Source organism: Macaca mulatta, chromosome 7, assembly GCF_049350105.2.
Source record: "Macaca mulatta isolate MMU2019108-1 chromosome 7, T2T-MMU8v2.0, whole genome shotgun sequence".
In the NCBI taxonomy this organism is placed as follows: Eukaryota; Metazoa; Chordata; class Mammalia; order Primates; family Cercopithecidae; genus Macaca; species Macaca mulatta.
This window is the reverse complement of record NC_133412.1, coordinates 80,618,651-80,637,379: the sequence shown is the minus strand read 5'-3', so window position 1 is coordinate 80,637,379 and position 18,729 is coordinate 80,618,651. Positions and strand designations below refer to the sequence as shown.

The following is an 18,729-nucleotide window of genomic DNA, read 5'->3' as shown; positions in this document are numbered from 1 at the left end:
TCACACTGTAAGTGGAATCACACAGTATATGCCTTTTTGGGACTGGCTTATTTCACTCAGCACAATGTCCTCAAGCTTCATCTGTGTTATGAGACATGTGTCAGAATTTCCTTCCTTTTTTGTGCAGTGGCAAGATCAGAGCTCGCTGCAGCCTCAAACTCCTGAGCTCTAATGATCCTCCTACCTCTGCCTCCAGAGTAGCTGGGATTACAGGTGTGAGTCACCATGAGAGGCTCCTTCCTTTTTTATTATTATTATTATTTTTTGAGGTGGAGTCTTGCTCTATTGCCCAGGCTGGAGTGCAGTGGCGCAATCTCGGCTCACTGCCACCTCCGCCTCCCAGGTTCAAGTGATTCTCCTGCCTGAGCCTCCTGAATAGCTGGGATTACAAGTGCCCGCCATCAAGCCCAGATAATTTTTGTTTTGTATTTTTAGTAGAGACAGGGTTTCACCATGTTGGCCAGGCTGGTCTTGAACTTGTGACCTCGTGATCCACCTGTCTCGGCCTCCCAAAGTGCTGGGATTACAAGTGTGAGCCATTGTGCCTGGCCGCTCCTTCCTTTTTAAGGCTGAATAATATCTAACTGTAGATACATACCACATTTGCTTATCCATTCAAGGACATTAGAGTTGCTTCCACCTTTTAGCTATTGTGAATAATGCTGTTATGAACGTGGGTGTACAAATATATTTTTGAGAATTGCTGAATCATATGGTAATTTATTTTTAATTTTTAAGGAACCACCATACTGTTTTCCACAGTGGTTGCACCACTTCACATTGCTATAAATAATGCACAGGGCTTCCCATTTTTCCACATCCTAATTTCTCCACATCCTCAGCAACACTTGTTATTTTCTGGTTGTTTTGTTGTTTTGTTTTGTAACAGGCATTCTAACAGGTGTGAGGTCTTATCTCCTGGATTTGATTTGCCTTTCTCTAATAATTAGTGATAATGGGCATCATTTGCTTATTGGTCATTTGTATATCTTCTTTGGGGAAGTGTCTATTCAAATCCTTTCTCCATTTTCTAAATGGGTTATTTGTCAAGCTGTATGAGTTTTTTTTTTGGAGACAGGGTCTCACTCTGTCACCCAGGCTGGAGTGCACCAGCTAATAGCTGCCTCGACCTCCTGGGCTCAAGTGATCCTCCCACCTCAGCCTCCTGAGTAGCTGGGACCACAGCAGTGTACCACCACACCTGGCAAATTTTTAAGTTTTTTGTACAGACAGGGTTTCACTATGTTGCTTAGGCTGGTCTCCAACTTCTAGGCTCAAGAAATTCTCCTGTCTTGGCAGCCTCCCAAAGTGCTGAGGAGGAATTCTTAATATATTCTGGGTATTAACCCTTTATCAAATATATCATTAATTGGAAGAGTTTGAGGAAAACTGGGGTTAATTCTTCTTTAAATATTGGTTAGAAATGACCAGTGAGGCCATCTGGCCCTGAGCTTTTCTTTGTTGGGTGATTCCTGATTACTAACTGAATCTCCTTACTAGTTATAGGTCTGTTCAGATTTTCTGTTTCTTCATGATTCTGTCTTGGTGGTTATGTATTTTGAGGAATTTATCCATTTCTTTTATGTTATCAAATTTATTGGCATACATTTGCTCACAGTATTCTCTTATAAATCTTTTTACTTCTGTAAATCAGTTATAATGTCCCCGTGTTCACTTCTGATTTCAGTAATTTTTCTTATTTTTTCTTAGTCCATCTGGCTAAAGTTTTATCAATTTTTTTTATCACTTCAAAGAATCAATTCTGTTTTGTCAATTTCTCTGCTGCTTTTCTATTCTTGTTTTGTTTATCTCTGCCCTAATATTTATTATTTTCTTGTTTCTGCTAGCTTTGGGTTTGGTTTGTTCTTTTTACAGTTCCTTTAAGTGTAAAGTTAAGTTGTTGATTTCGGATCTTTCTTTTTTAATGTAAGCATTTGTAGCTATAAATTTCCTTCCTAGTACTGCTTTCAGTGTATTCCATGAGTTTTGGCATGTTGTGTTTTCGTTTTCATTTGTCTCAAGATATACTCTAATGTCTCTTGTTTTCTTCTTTAACCCATTGGTTCCTCTGCCCTTCCCATCAGGCACTTTCTTACTACCTGGCACAACATTCATGGTCTTCCTGTACTTTCCCTGCTTCAGCCATAGAATCACCATTTCCCCAAATAGCCTTCATTTATTTTAATGAGGAAAAATATTTAAAATCTAAGACCTGGCCATTAGATATGATCTGCTACTTGCATATCATTGCTCCTAGGCCCTTTTAGTAGACAGATCTAGGAAATATAAACACTTCTATCTATTTCTGTATCTACATCTATACATCCATTGATGTATCCATCTATCTTAAAACTCATAGAAAAAAACCCATCATATATTTATTCATTTATTTAATCTGAAACTACAGGAAGTAATTTCAAATTGCTACACTCCTGTCACTAAAGAAACAAACCTAGGCCGGGCGCGGTGGCTCAAGTCTGTAATCCCAGCACTTTGGGAGGCCGAGACGGGCGGATCACGAGGTCAGGAGATCAGGACCATCCTGGCTAACCCGGTGAAACCCCGTCTCTACTAAAAAATACAAAAAACTAGCCGGGCGAGGTGGCGAGCGCCTGTAGTCCCAGCTACTCGGGAGGCTGAGGCAGGAGAGTGGCGTAAACCTGGCAGGCGGAGCTTGCAGTGAGCTGACATCCAGCTACTGCACTCCAGCCTGGGCGACAGAGCGAGACTCCGTCTCAAAACAAAACAAAACAAAACAAACCTACTAAAAAGAGTTCAAAATGCAGTTGCATTTCTTTCTTTAGATTAAGGGCACATAATTAAAGTACTATATTCAAAAGTTACTTGATTGGTCATCCCCACCTCACCTTCAGGGTGATTACATTCATCATTTGAAATAGATTAGTTTGTGTTGGTACTGTTCTTGTGGATTTGATTTTTGAATATATAAAACATTTACATAGTTCTAAAAGTTAAAACTACATAAAAGACTGTTTTTCCCACAGAGAAGTGTTCTTCCCACTCCATCCTTTGCCATCTACCTCCTGTGGGTTTTCGATTTCAATAATTTCTGATTTATCTTTCCTGTTTTTCTTTTTGCAAAATAAGCAGATATTAGTCTCTTTCCCTTCTTTCTTACATAAAAAATAGCACACTGTATGTACACTTTCCATTCATATGTTAGAAATCACTCTATAACCATTTGTAAAGATTTTCCTCATTTTTCTTTACAGCTGTACAGGACTCTGTTGTGTAGATATTTATCAACAAATTTCCTGTATGGACATTTGAAGTATTCTCCCATATTTTACAATTACAAATAATGCTGCAACAAATAACTTTGTGCATTCATATTTCCCTACTGTTGAAAACGTAAGGCCGGGCATGGTGGCTCACACCTGTCATCCCAGCAATTTGGAAGGCAGCAACGGGATTGCTTGAGTCCAGGAGTTCAAGACCAGCCTGGGCAACATGGTGAGACTCTGTCTCTATAAAAAATTTTTTTAAATTAGTAAGGCGTGATGGCATGCACTTGTGGTCCCAGTTACTCCAGAGGCCAAGATGGAATCAATTGAGCCTGGGAGTCTGAGACCACAATGAGCCAAGATCACACTACTGCATTTCAGTTTGGGTAACAGAGCAAGACCCTGTCTCAAAAAAAAAAAAAAAAAAAAAAAAGAAAAAGAAAAAGAAAAGAAAAGAAAGAAAGAAAGAAAGAAAAGAAAATGTATCTTTAGGGAATATTCCCACATGTGGAATGGCTGGGTCAAAGGGCAAATGCATGTGTATCTGCTGGACTGCCAAATTCTCCCTCAAAGGGGGTTTTACAAGTTTGCATTCCTCACAGCCTCACCAATGGGGCTTCTTGTGAAGCTTTCTAATTAGTGCAGAGCTGATAGGTGAGAAGTGGTATTTCAGTGCAGCTTTAAATTTATACTACCTATTTTAGGTGAAATTGAATATTTTCTTCATATATTTAATAGAGACACTTTATTCTATTTTTAAATATTTTTAAAAAATTGTATCTGCTCATGTATTCTGCCTTTTTAATCCAATTTTGGTATTTTTTTCTCTCAATTTAGACTAGGGATAGTAGGTCTTTAAAACGTATTTTGCAAATATTTTTTCCTAGTTTCTCATCTATCTTTTAAATTTGCTTATGGTGTTTTTCATTTTTGTAATCAAGAATTTGCTTCTCAATGTAGCCAATTTATCCCCCCTCTTTTATTGCCTTTCCCCACATTCAGGTTATAGAAAACTCATCTATGTATTCTTCTAGTAGGTAATTTTTAAAAAATTAGATTTCTGGTTCATTTGGAGTTTATTCCTGTATCTGATATAAAGTATAGATATAATTTTGTTTTTTCAAGTGGCTAACAAGTTGTCCCAGCACTATTTATTAAAAAGTCGATCTCTGCCCTAATAATTTCAGAACCACCTTTATCATACACTAAATTTATGTGTTTAGGAGACTACTTCTTGACTTCTATTCTATACCATTGGTCTATACCACAATATTTTCATGATAGAAGCTTTGCAATATGTTACAATATCTGGAAGTCCACTTTCTCTTTGTAGTTCTTCTGTTTTCCTAGCTATTCTTGTATGTTTATTTTTCTATATGAACTTTAGAATCAACTTGTCTAGTGCCAGAAAAAACCCTGTTGATATTTATATTGAGATTGCATTAAATTTATATATTAACTTAGGTATAACTGGCACTTTTATGTTGTTGTTGTCCTATCCTAGAATAAATGATTCTTTTCATTTGTTTAAGGCTACTTTTGTTATTCAGAAGTGTTTTAAAGGTTTCTTCACCTAGGTTTTACATGTTTTTAATCTTCTAAACACTTTCTCTTTTTCTTGTTGCTGTAAATGGGATTTTACCCTCCATTATATATTCAAACTTGTTATCTGTCTATATGAAGACCACTGATTTTTGCATATTCTTATAAAATTCCTTTTTTGTTTTAGTTTCATTATTGATTTTCTGCAGTATTCCAGATACACTACCATATAACCTGCAAGTAGGGACAATATTACTTTCTATTTTCCAAATCTTGTGCCTCTAATTGATTTATCTAACTGCACTGCCTAAGCCCCCAGTACAAGGTTAAATACAAGTGGAGTTGGTGAGTATCTCTGCCTTTTTCTCAATCTTAGTAAAAATGCCTCCAGTATTTTCCTATTAGATAAAATACAAGATTTAGGAATAAAGTGTCTCTGTCTGTCTCTCTCTCTTCTCTCTCTCTCTCCCTCCCTCTCCCTCTCCCTTTCTCTATGTGGTGTGTGTGTGTGTGTGTGTGTGTGTGTGTGTGTGTGTGAGAGAGAGAGAGAGAGAGAGAGAGAGAGAGAGAGAGCGAATATCATCATTAAGAAGTATTGATTGGCCAGGTATGGTGGCTCACATCTGTAATCCCAGCACTTTGGGAGGCCAAGGTGGGCAGATCACCTGAGGTTGGGAGTTTGAGACCAGCCTGGCCAAGATGGTGAAACCCCATTTCTACTAAAAATACAAAAATTAGCCAGGAGTGGTGGTGGGCGCCTGTAATCCCAGCTACTTGGGAGGCTAAGGCAGGAGAATGGCTTGAACCTGGGAGGTGGAGGTTGCAGTGAGCTGAGGTCATGCTACTGCACTTCAGCCTGGGCGACAGGGTGAGACTCTGTCTCAAAAAAAAAAAAAAAAAAAAGAAGTATTGATTATAATATAATTTCTTAAGAGTTTTTTTTTTCTTTCTTAAGTTTTTACTATATATTGGTGTTGAATCTTGTCAAAGGTTTTTCAGCATATATAAAAGTAAATATATGAGTGTTCTCCGTAGGCTAAATATGGTGAATTACATTGATGATTCTAATGTTACACCATCTTTGCATTCCTGGTATACATCTTGGTGATGAGCTAATATTTTTGTAATAGAGTGCTGGATTCTGTTCTGTTTGGTGGTATTTTATTTAGAACTTTTACATAATTTTTATATATAATATCCTAATATCCATCTGTAATTTTCTTTGTGCTACCTTTTTTTTTTTTTTTTTTTTTTGAGACGGAGTCTCGCTCTGTCGCCCAGGCTGGATGGAGCGCAGTGGTGCGATCTCCATTTACTGCAAGCTCCGCCTCCCGAGTTCACGCCATTCTCCTCCTCAGCCCCCAGAGTAGCCGGGACTACAGGCGCCCGCCACCGCGCCCGGCTAATTTTTGTATTTTCAGTAGAGCGGGGTTTCACCGTGTTAGCCAGGGTGGTCTCGATCTCTTGACCTCATGATCCGCCCGTCTCGGCCTCCCAAAGTGCTGGGATTACAGGTGTGAGCCACCGCACCCGGCCCTTTAATTTGTATGTTAAATATTTGTTTTATACTTGCTTCATAAAAACTGATATAAAATAATTATGCTGTGTAAAAGAAGAGATACAAAAGAATATATACTGTATTATTACATTTATTAAAAGTCCAAGAACATGCTAATTATTCTACAGTGACAGAAACCAGATAAGTGGTTGTCTGGCAAGAAGAGAGAAAGAAGGCAGAATTAAATGGGCATCAGAAAGCTTTTGAGAGTGATGGATATGTTCATTAACTGGATTATGGTGATGATGTATGTATGTCAAAACTGCACAAATTATATACTTTAAATGTGTGCAGTCTATATCAATAAAACTACTTTAAAAAAAAAGAGGGTCTAAGAACTAAAAAGTGTTTTAAGATGTTTTACTTTATTTCACTTTAGCCCTTCAACAACTGGAGACAGACAATTAAATCAGCATTTACAATACCAAGCCATTTAGAAAATAAATAATTTGGAAGTTTTCCTTCTTTTCTATGTTCTAAAACAATTTATTTAACATTAGGATTATTTGAACTCCATAAATGTAGCAGAATTTTCCTGTTAAACCATTTGGACTTCATGTTTTTTATTTTTCAGTGAGATAGTTATTTCGTAACTTCAAAAACTTATTCAATGGAAATTGTGCTATTTAACTTCCAATATCTACTTGAGTCAATTTTGGTAAACTATATTGTCACACATAATTATCCATTTCATTTTAGTTTTCAAATTTGTTTACGTAAAGGTATGTAAATTAATCGTTATAAAAACTACCCTTTGTCAACGGTTATTTACCACTTATCATTTGTTATTCTGTATATTTGTAATTTCTATTAGGTTAATTTATTTGCTTCATTAAACACTTCAAGATACACATCTTTTCTTTTTTTTTGAGACAGAGTCTCGCTCTGTTGCCCAGGCTGGAGTGCGGTGGCACGATCTCGGCTCACTGCAAACTCTGCCTTCCAGATTCAAGCAATTCTCCTGCCTCAGCCTCCTGAGTAGCTGGGATTACAGGCGCATGCCACCATGCCCGGCTAAGTTTTTGTATTTAGTAGAGATGGGGTTTCACCATGTTAGACAGAATGGTCTTGATCTCCTGACCTCATGATCTGCCTGCTTCGGCCTCCCAAAGTGTTGGGATTACTGGTGTGAGCTATGGCGCTCAGCCAAGATAAAAATCTTAATTTTTGATTGGCCGGGCACAGTGGCTCAAATCTGTAATCCCAGCACTTTGGGAGGCCGAGACGGGCGGATCACAAGGTCAGGAGATCGAGACCATCCTGGCTAATACGGTAAAACCCCGTCTCTACTAAAAAATACAAAAAACTAGCCAGGCGAGGTGGCGGGCGCCTGTAGTCTCAGCTACTCGGGAGGCTGATGCAGGAGAATGGTGGGAACCCGGGAGGCGGAGCTTGCAGTGAGCTGAGATCCGGCAACTGCACTCCAGCCTGGGTGACAGAGCGAGACCCCGTCTCAAAAAACAAAAAAAAAAAAAAAAAAAAAACTTAATTTTTGAATCAGATGTTTTTCTGTTCTCTTACTAATTTCTCTTTTTATCTTTATTATTTATTCTCTTGTGCTTTCCTTTGATTTACTTGTTTTTCTTTTTCTAACTTTCTAAGTTTGGAATTTACTTATTTCCCTTTCTTCATTTATAATATGTACTGAAGATTATAAATTTTCCCCTGATTAGTGCCTTACCTTTTTTTTAAGAATCTGATATGCTGTGTTTTCATTTCGTTAAGTTTCAGAAATCCTTTATTTCAGTTTCTATTTTCCAATAGTTGTTTTCAGTTTTCCAGATGGAAGGGCCTTTCTGCTTTTTTATAAATTTCATTTTTAATTTCTAGTTTTGTTGCATGGTGATCATAATTATAATATTTCTACTTTATGAAATTACTAATGTCTTCCTTGTGACCTAATATATGAACTATTTTTATGAATGTAAATTGTTTGCTTGGGAAGATGATATACTACACTAATTCTTCAACTTTTCTGTAGGGTTTTTTTTCCTGTAGATTTTTAAAACTTCAAAATAAATGAGATCTAGAAAATCCCTTTGCATTGAAAATAAAGAAATATACTTGTGAATAAGCCATCGGTCAAGTAAGATATCATAGTGAGTATTCAAATATATTTTTAACTGAATAATGTAAGTCTACACATAAAAATACGTAACATGCAACTAAAGAAGTAGTTACAAGAAAATGGATGATCCAGGCCGGGCGCAGTGGCTCACACCTATAATCCCAGCACTTTGGGAGGCCGAGACGGGCGGATCACGAGGTCAAGAGATCGAGACCATCCTGGCTAACACGGGAAAACCCCGTCTGTACTAAAAATACAAAAAAAATTAGCCGGGCGTGGTGGCGGGCGCCTGCAGTCCCAGCTACTCGGGAAGCCGAGGCAGGAGAATGGCGTGAACCCGGGAGGCGGAGCTTGCAGTGAGCCAAGATCCGGCTACTGCACTCCAGCCTGGGTGACAGAATGAGGCTCCGTCTCAAAAAAAAAAAAAAAAAAGAAAGAAAAAGAAAATGGATGATCCTAATTACTAGAAAAGAAACTGAAAAAATAAGCCTGATGAAAATAGAAAGGAGGAAGTTGTAAAGATAAGAGGCTCAGGCGCAGTGGCTCATGCCTGTAATCCCAGCACTTTGGGAGGCCAAGGCAGGTGGATCGCTTGAGCCCAGGAGTTCAAGACCAGCCTTGGCAAAATGGTGAAACCCCATCTCTACCAAAAATACAAAAATTAGCCAGTTTCATAAACTGGTCTCAAAATAAATAAATAAATATTTTAAAAATTTAAGAGTGAAAAATAATGGATATAGAATAGAGAGGATCAATAAACCAAGTTTGTTCTGTGAAAAGACATAAAAAGAAGAGACTGAGCTCGAGCCCGGAGTCGCTTGGGGAGGGCACCAGGTCACTGCAGCCAGAGCGGTCCGGAAGAGAGAGGAGGCACTGCCTCCACTACAGCAACTGCATCCACGATGCAGAGCATCAAGTGCGTGGTGGTGGGTGATGGAGCTGTGGGCAAGACGTGCCTGCTCATCTGCTACACAACTAACGCTTTCCCCAAAGAGTACATCCCCACCGTGTTCGACAATTACAGCGCGCAGAGCGCAGTTGACAGGCGCACAGTGAACCTGAACCTGTGGGACACTGCGGGCCAGGAGGAGTATGACCGCCGCCACACTCTCCTACCCTCAGACCAACGTCTTCGTCATCTGTTTTTTTTTTTTTTTTTTTTTTTTTTGAGACGGAGTCTCGCTGTGTCTCCCAGGCTGGAGTGCAGTGGCGTGATCTCGGCTCACTGCAACCTCCGCCTCCTGGGTTCACGCCATTCTCCCGCCTCAGCCTCCCAAGTAGCTGAGACTACAGGCGCCCGCCACCACGCCCGGCTAGTTTTTTGTATTTTTAGTAGAGACGGGGTTTCACCATGTTAGCCAGGATAGTCTCGATCTCCTGACCTCGTGATCCACCCGCCTCGGCCTCCCAAAGTGCTGGGATTACAGGCTTGAGCCACCGCGCCCGGCCCGTCATCTGTTTCTCCATTGCCAGTCCGCCTTCCCATGAGAAGGTGCGGCACAAGTGGCTTCCAGAGGTGTGCCACCACTGCCCTGATGTACCCATCCTGCTGGTGGGCACCAAGAAGGACCTGAGAGCCCAGCCTTACACCCTACGGCGCCTCAAGGAGCAGGGCCAGGCACCCATCACACCGCAGCAGGGCCAGGTACTGGTCAAGCAGATCCACGCTGTGCGCTACCTTGAATGATCAGCCCTGCAACAGGATGGTGTCAAGGAAGTGCTCGCCGAGGCTGTCCCGGCTGTGCTCAACCCCACGCCGATCAAGTGTGGGCGGTCCTGCGTCCTCTTGTGACCTTGGCACTTGGCTTGGAGGCTGCCCCTGCCCTCCCCCACCAGTTGCACCTTGGTGCCTTATCCACCCCAGCTGTGCCTTAAGGACTAATTCTGGCAGCCCTTTCCAGGGGGCTCCCTGAATGCTTTTTTCTCTGAGCGCCTTTTTCCCTTAAGGAGGCCTGCAGAGAAAGGAGCTTTGGGCTCTGCCCCCCTCTGGTTGGGAACACTGGGTATTCTCATGAACTCATCCAAGCCAAGGTTGGACCCCTCCCCAAGAGGCCAACCCAGTGCCGCCTCCCATTTTCCGCTGCTGACCAGTTCATCCAGCTTTCCACACAGTTGTTGCTTGCCTATTGTGGTGCCTCCTCAGGTTAGGGGCTCTCAGCCATCTCTAACCTCTGCCCTGGCTGCTCTTGGAATTGCACCCCCAAGATGCTCTCTCCCTTCTCCAATGAGGGAGCCACAGAATCCTGAGAGGGTGAATGTGCCCTAACCTGCTCCTCTGTGCCCAGGCCTTATGCATTTGCTGACTGACTCAGCCCCCATGCTTCTGGGGGCCTTTCCTACCCCCATCAGCATCAATAAAACCTCCTGTCTCCAGTGGAAAAAAAAAAAGAAGAGATTGAAAGATGAGATTTAACTACCTATGCCATAGACATTAAAAGATAACATTAGGCTGTTATGAACAACTTTGCATCAATACATTTTAAAATTTAGATGAGATGGACACATTCCTTAAAAATTACCTTATCAAAACTCACTCAAAAATAAACAGAAAACCTAATAGCCTTATAGCCATTAAAGAAGTCCTATTGATGGTCAAAAATCCACCTACAAAGCATCAAGACCAGAGAGTGTCGCAGGTGAGTTCTTCTGAGCACTTATAGCAGTAAAATACTCCAATTTTACATAAACTATTCCAAAATACAGAAAGAAACAACTCCCCAACTCATTCTATGAGGCCAGCATAACTCTGATACTGAGTCCTGCAAGGACAGCTCATCAGTGAAAAATTCCAGGCTAATTCTTATCCATAAATGTAGACGCAAAAGTCCCAAACAATATGTTAGCAAAGTAAATCTAGCCATGTATAAAATAAACCAAGAGCCATGGGCATGGTGACTCACACCTGTAATCCCAGCACTTTTGGAGGCCGAGGCAGGAGGATTGCTTGAGCTCAGGATTTTGAGACCAGACTGGGCAGTGTGATTAAATCTCATCTCTACAAAAATTTATGAAAATTAACTGGGCATGGTGACACTTGCCTATAGTCCCAGCTACTTGGGAGGCTGAGATGGGAGGATGACTTGGGAGATCGCAGCTGCAGTGAGCTTAAGTCACGCCACTGCATTCCAGCCTGGGTAACAGTGAGACCCTGTCTAAAAAGATAAATAAATAAATAAAATAAAAAATACCAAGACTAAGTTGTGTTGCCTCAAAAATGACTCAGAAGTGGTTGAACATTTAAAAATGAATTGATATAACTCACCACAACATTAAAGCTGAACAATCATATCATTGTCTCAAGAAGTCCAGAATAAGCATATGATAAGATCAAACATCCATTCACAGTGAAATCTATTCACAATGAAAACTCTTATCATGCCAGGTGTGGTGGCTCATGCCTGTAATCCCAGCACTTTGGGAGGCTGAGATGGGCAAATCACGAGGTCAGGAGTTCGAGACCAGTCTGGCCAATATGGTGAAACCCCCGTCTCTACCTAAAATACAAAAATTAGCTGGGCACAGTGGCGCAGCCTCTAGTCTTAGCTACTTGGGAGGCTGAGACAAGAGAATCACTTGAACCCAGGAGGCGGAGGTTGCAGTGGGCTGAGATTGTGCCACAGCACTCCAGCCTGGGTGACAGAGCAAGACTCCATCTCAAAAAAAAAAAACAAAAAACAAAAAACAAAAAAAACACAACTCTTATCAAACAGGAATAGAAAGGAACTTCTACAACCTCACAGAGAGAATACAGTAAGGTGAAATTTAGGAAGCTTTTCTTTTTAGATCAGGGACAATTCCAGAATGTCACTATTACCACTTTTACCTGATATACACTGGAAGTACAAGCCAGAGCAGTAGAGCATGAACAATAAATAAAAGGCATGTTAACTGGAAAGATGTAAAATCATTAATATTCACAAAGGCTATAATTTTGTGTGTGGAACATCTAAAAGACTCTTCAGATTAAATTATTAAAATTCTTGGCCAGAAGCGGTGGCTCAAGCCTGTAATCCCAGCACTGTGGGAGGCCAAGGTGGGTGGATCATGAGGTCAGTAGTTCGAGATAAGCCTGGTCCCATAGTGAAACCCCGTCTCTACTAAAAACACATACACACAAAAAAAATTAGGTGGGCATGATGGCGCATGCCTGTAGTCCCAGCTACTTGGGAGGTTGAGGCAGGAGAATCGCTTGAACCCGGGAGGCGGAGGTTGCAATGAGCCAAGATAATGCCACTGCACTCCAGCCTGGGCGATATAGCAAGACTCTGTCTCAAAAAAAAAAATCTTAAGTGAGTGCAGGAGGCAGAATAATGTGACCACCACCACTATTCCCGTCTCCCACACCTATCCAAAGATGTCCATATCCTGATCCTTGGATGTTGTGAATATGCTTGGTTACATGACAAAGGTGAATTACTGTCATATGGAATTAAGACTGCTCATAAGCTGACCTTAAAATAGGAAGATTATCCTGGACTAACCAGATGGACCCAATGTAATCACAAGTGTCTTTTTAAGTGGAAGACAAAATAAGATGACAGATCAGAAAGATGGCAACTTGAGGAGGACTCAAAGTTGCTGGCTTTGATAATGGAGGAGGAAAGCCAGGAGTCAAGGAATATGAATAGTCTCTAAAAGCTGAAAAGGGAAGGAAATGGATTCTGCCCTTGAGCCTCCAGAAAGGAACTCAGCCTGCCAACACCTTGACTTTAGCCCAATGAAACCCATTCAGACTTCTGAACTACACAACTGTAAGATAATAAATCTATGTTGTTGTTGTTTTTATTTATCTTATTTATTTATTTTGAAACTGAGTTTCACTCGTTGCCCAGGCTGGAGTACAGTGGCACGATCTCGGCAAACTGCAACCTCCGTCTCCTGTGCTCAAGCGATTCTCCTGCATCAGCCTCCTGAACAGCTGGGATTACAAGCGCGCACCACCATGCCTGGCTCATTTTTGTATTTTTAGTAGGGATGGAGTTTCGCCATGTTGGCCAGGCTAGTCTCAAACTCCTGACCTCAGGTGATCTGCCTGCCTCAGCCTCTCAAAGTGCTGGGATTACAGGCATGAGCCACCTTGTGTTGTTATTTTTAAATAGAGACGGTGACTCACTGTGTTGCCCAGGCCGGTCTCGAACTTCTGGGCTCCAGTGATACTCCCACCTTGGCCTCCCAAAGTGCTGGGATTACAGGCATGAGCCAATGTTCCCAGCCTCTATGTTGTTTTAAGCCACTAAGTTTATGGTAATTTATCACAGCAGCTGTAGAAAACTAATACAGTGAGTTTAGGAAGACTGCTGGAGACAAGGTCAATATACAAAAATAAATTGTTTTTCTATAACACCAATAAACAAAAAATAAAATGTCAGAAAACTTATTTACGATGACATCAAAAATTTAAATACCCAGCCGGGTGTGGTGGCTCATGCCTGTAATCTCAGCATTTTGGGAGGCCAAAGTGGGTGGGTCATTTGAGGTCAGGAGTTTGAGACCAGCCTGGCCAACATGGTAAACCCTGTCTCTACTAAAAACACAAAAATTAGCTGAGCGTGGTGGCAGTAGTGGCACGTGCCTGTAATCCCAGCTACCCGGGAGGCTGAGGCAGGAGAATCACTTGAGCCTGGAAGGTGGTGGTTGCAGTGAGCTGAGATCACGCCACTGCACTTTAGTCCGGGCGACAAAGTGAGACACTGTCTCAAAAAACAAAAAAATTTTTTTTAAATATTATATACCCAAAAATACATCTAACAAATTATGTCCATGATATCTATTCAGAAAATTGGGCTGGGCACAGTGGCTCATGCCTATAATCCCAGCACTTTGGGAGGCCAAGGTGGGAGGATCACTAGAGTCCAGGAGTTTGAGAGCAGCCTGGGCAACACAGCAAAACCCTGTCTCTACAAAAATACAAAAATTTGTTTGTCATGGTGGCATGTGCCTATGGTCCTAGCTACTTAGGAGGCTGAGGTGGAAGGATCACCTGAGCCTAGGAGGTCGAGGCTCCAGTAAGCTATGATTGCACCACTTACTCTAGCCTAGGAGAGAGAGCAAGACCCTGTCTCAAAGAAAAGAAAAGAAAATTGTAAGTTGTTAAGAGAAGTCAAGGAGGGAGGAAACAATCATATGAACCATATTCACATTGGAAGACAATATTGAGATGCTAATTCTCCCCAAATTCATCTATAACTTAATGCATTTCTAATCCAAATTCCAGCTTTTTTTTTCCTAGAGGAACTTAATAGCTAAGTTCAATACTTTGCTAGAAGAACTCATGGGACTCAGCGTACAGTTGTACTCACAGCTAACATTTATTATATCATAAACACTTTAAGGATACACAGCCAGATCAGCAAGGGAAAAAAAACACATCAGGTAGTGTCTGTAGGAATTCATGTGCAGGCTTCCCATGCTCTCCAACTCTTGAGAAAGTGCACGCTCTCTCAGTGAAAATGCAGCTATGCGTGTGCACTGTTTCTGCCCCAAAGAAGCTGGGTAGAGACTCTGAATCTAGGGGTTTTATTGAGGACTGGTCACTTAGGCACCTTCCTCCCACCAAAATTTCAGACTCCCACAAGGAAAACAGGTATTAGCGGCTACAGTGGGCAAAACAACCTGATCAGTGTAGGACAGGGTTCGAAAGCCAAGTTCCCAGACACAGCCAGGGACCAATTGTGCAAGCAGGCTTTTCTGAAGGTACCAGTTTCAGGCCTACTATATTAGCTCATTCATGTACAAGTTATGTCTATGAAATATAACATACAACAATTCACGATAAAAGATGTTAAAAAAAAATAGTGCAAATCAAAAACACAATTAGGGCCAGGCACAGTGGCTCATGCGTTGAATCCTAGCACTTCAGGAGGCTGAGGCAGGAGGACTGCTTGAGACCAGGAGTTCAGGACCAGCCTGGGCAACACAGCAAGACTCTGTCTCTACAAAAAATTTTAGAAATTAAAAAAACAAAAAACAAACAAACCACAATGAAGTCTCATCCTACCCCAGTTAAAATAGCTATTATCAAAAAGACAGAAAATAACAAATGCTGGTGAGGATGCAGAGAAAAGAGAACTCTTACACTTCCACTGCTGGTGGGAATATAAACTAGTACAGCCACTATGGAGAATAGTATGGAAGTTCCTCAAATAACTACAAATAGACCTACCATATGATGCAGTGATCCCACTACTGAGCACTTATCCAAAGGAAAAGATGTCAGTATATCAAAGAGACATTTGCACCCCCATGCTTACTGCAGCACTATTCACAATAGCCAAGATATGGAATCAACCAAGGTGTTCAACAAGCGCTGAATGAATTAAAAAAAAAAAAAAAATAGTACATATACACAACAGAATACTATTCAGCCATAAAAAAGAATAAAATCCTGTTATTCACAGCAATATGGAACCTGAAGACATTATTTTAGGTGAAATAAAGAGCAGAAAGTTAACCACCACATGTTCTCACTCATATGTGGAACCTAAAAATTGTTGCTCTCATAGAAGTAAAATGTAGAACAGAGGGCACTAGAAGCTGGGAAGGGTAGAGGGAAAGGCATAGGGGGAGACTTGTTAAAGAATACAAAATTGGTTGGGTGTGGTGGCTCATGCCTGTAATCCCAGCACTTTGGGAGGCCAAGGTGGGTGGATGATCTGAAGTCAGGAGTTCGAGACCAGCCTGACCAACATGGAGAAACCCTGTCTCTACTAAAAATGCAAAATTAGCCAGGGGTGGTGGCACATGCCTATAATCCCAGCTACTGGGGAGGCTGAGGCAGGAGAATTGCTTGAACCCAGGAGGCAGAGGTTGCAGTGAGCCGAGAACGCACCATTGCACTCCAGTCTGGGCAACAAGAGTGAAACTCTGTCTCAAAAAAAAAAAAAAAAACAAAATTACAGCTAGATGGGAAGAATAAGTTCTGGTGTTCTGTAGCACTACAGGATGACAGTTAACAATAATGTACTACACAGTTTCAAACAGCTAGGAGGAGGATATTGAATGCTCCCAACACAAAGAAATGATAAATGTTTTAAGATGACAGATATGCTAATTACCCTGATCTGATCATTATACAGTATATGTATCAAAATATCACTATGAACCCCATAAATTATTGGGGTACAATTATGTCAATATAAAGAAATGTAAAAATGAAAAAAATCACTGACTAAAATTATGTTAAATCCATTTAAAAAGCCAAAGTAGAAGATATTTGCTATACATATGTGTATGTATGTACATATAAAAATGTAGATAACTATATATAAATATGTTTATACTACATAAAACAAAGACAACTCAATAGAGAAGACAGAAAACTTAAAAAGGGACTGTAAAAAAGAGGAAATAGCCCATAAACACATCAAGGTACTCATCTTCACTAACAATCAGAGAAATTAAAGCTACCAGAAAAATACTACTATACGTGAATATACCAGATTGAAAATAAAAATATATATAATATAAAGCATTAGCCAGCATGCAGAGCAATGGAAAATCTAATACACTGGTAGGAGTGCAAGCACTTTTGAAAACAATTTAGTATTACATAGTAAAGTAAAACATACACACTCTTTGACCTATCAGTTTGTAATTAATTCAATAAAAACTTCCTCTAGGGGCCAGGCATGGTGGCTTACGCCTGTAATCCCAGCACTTAGGGAGGCCGAGGCAGGGAGATCACCTGAGGTCAGGAGTTCCAGACCATCCTGGCCAGCATGGCAAAACCCTATCTCTACTAAAAATACAAAAATTAGCCAGGCATGATGGTGCACGCCTATAATCCCAGCTACTCAGGAAGCTGAGACATGAGAATCTCTTGAACCCAGCAGGTAGAGGTTGCAGTGAGCCAAGATCACACCACTGCACTCCAGCCTGGGTGACAGAGTGAGACTCCTTCTCAAAAAACAAAACAAAACTTCCTCTGTGGAGGACAAAGGGGCTGGAGAGTGACTTAATCACCAATGGCCAATTATTTAATCAGTCACGTCTAGGTAAGGAGGCCTACATAAAAATCCAGAAGGCTAGGGCTTAGGGAGCTTCTGGGTTGGTGAGAACATGTAGAGATGGTGGGAGGCTGGTGTGCCTGGGGAAGGCATGGAAGTGCCACGCCCCTTCCCACATACCTTGTCCTGTGTATTTCTTGTAGCTGGCTGCTTCTGAGTTGTTTATAATAAGCTGATAATCTAGTAAGGAAACTGTTCTGTGAGCTGAATGTGGAGGACTTACCACTTGTGATTGTAGTGTGAAGTGAGGGGTCTGGAATGGGGGTGGACAGGGAGGAGTTAACATATGGGGTCTGCACTAACTCCTGGCAGTTAGAGTCAGAACTGAGCTAAATGTAGGACACCCAGTGTCTGCTAAAGAACTGAACTATTGTGGGGAAAAAAACACCACACATTTGGTGACAGAAGTGAAGAATTATTATATGGGTACAGAGTACAGAGGAAATGGAGTTTTCTTTACAGTGGTATACACATAAAATGAAATATTCAGCCTTTAAAAAGAAACAAATCGACTAGATGCAGTGGCTCATGCTTGAATTCCAGCACTTTGGGAGGCCAAGGCAGGAGTATTGCTTGAGCCCAGGAGTTCAAGACCAGCCTAGGCAATATAGCGAGACCCAGAATCTACAAAAAACAAAAAAGTTAGCCAGGCATGGTGGTGCACTCCTGTAGTCTCACCTTCTTGGGAGGCTGAGGCAGAAGGATCACTTGAGCCCAGGAGTTCAAGGCTGCAGTGAGCTATGATCATTCTACTGCACTCCACCCTGTATAGCTGAGCAAGACCCTGTCTGAAAAATAATAAAATACAATTAAATTAAATAATAAATTTTAAAAAAATCCTGCAACATGAGATGGACCTTGAAGCCATTATGCAAAGTGAAATAAACCAGTCACAGGACAAATACTGCAAGATTCCACTGCAATGAGGTATCTAAAATAGGCAAACTCATAGAAGCAAGGAGGGGCACAGTGGTCACCAGCGTAGGGGCTTTCAGGAAATGGGAAGTTGTTAATCAAAAAGTATAAAGTTTCAGTAATGCATTCTAGAGATCTGCCATACAACACTGTGGCTATGTGGTACTATACATGTAAAACTCTGTTAAGAGGTTAAGAAAAACAATTACAAATTTTTTTAGAGACAAGGTATCGCTCTGTCACCCAGGCTAGAGTGCAGTGGCAAAATTATAGTTCACTGCAGCCTCCAACTCCTAGGCTCAAGTGATTCTCCTGTCTCAGCCTCTGGAGAATCTGGAACTACAGGTGCATGCCATAATGCTCGACAAATTTTTTTAAATTTTTTGTAGAGATAAG

At 41.0% G+C, this 18,729-nt stretch overlaps 1 protein-coding gene and 1 pseudogene across 9 annotated transcripts in view; one reads left to right on the top strand and one right to left on the bottom strand.

Moving 5' to 3' along the window:
• The window catches only part of BLM (BLM RecQ like helicase), a 108,482-nt gene that overhangs the window by 84,896 nt on the left and 4,857 nt on the right, over positions 1 to 18,729 (bottom strand). For 3 of the 9 annotated variants that reach the window (XM_077940346.1, XM_028852012.2, XM_077940345.1), the window contains exon 2: positions 18,097 to 18,206. The exons of the other annotated variants lie outside the window; for them this stretch is intronic. The gene's annotated coding sequence lies outside the window, so the exon portion shown is untranslated. The remainder of the gene's footprint in view (positions 1 to 18,096; positions 18,207 to 18,729) is intronic. 9 annotated transcript variants of the gene reach the window in all.
• Positions 9,172 to 10,349, top strand: LOC709812 (rho-related GTP-binding protein RhoG-like; annotated as a pseudogene).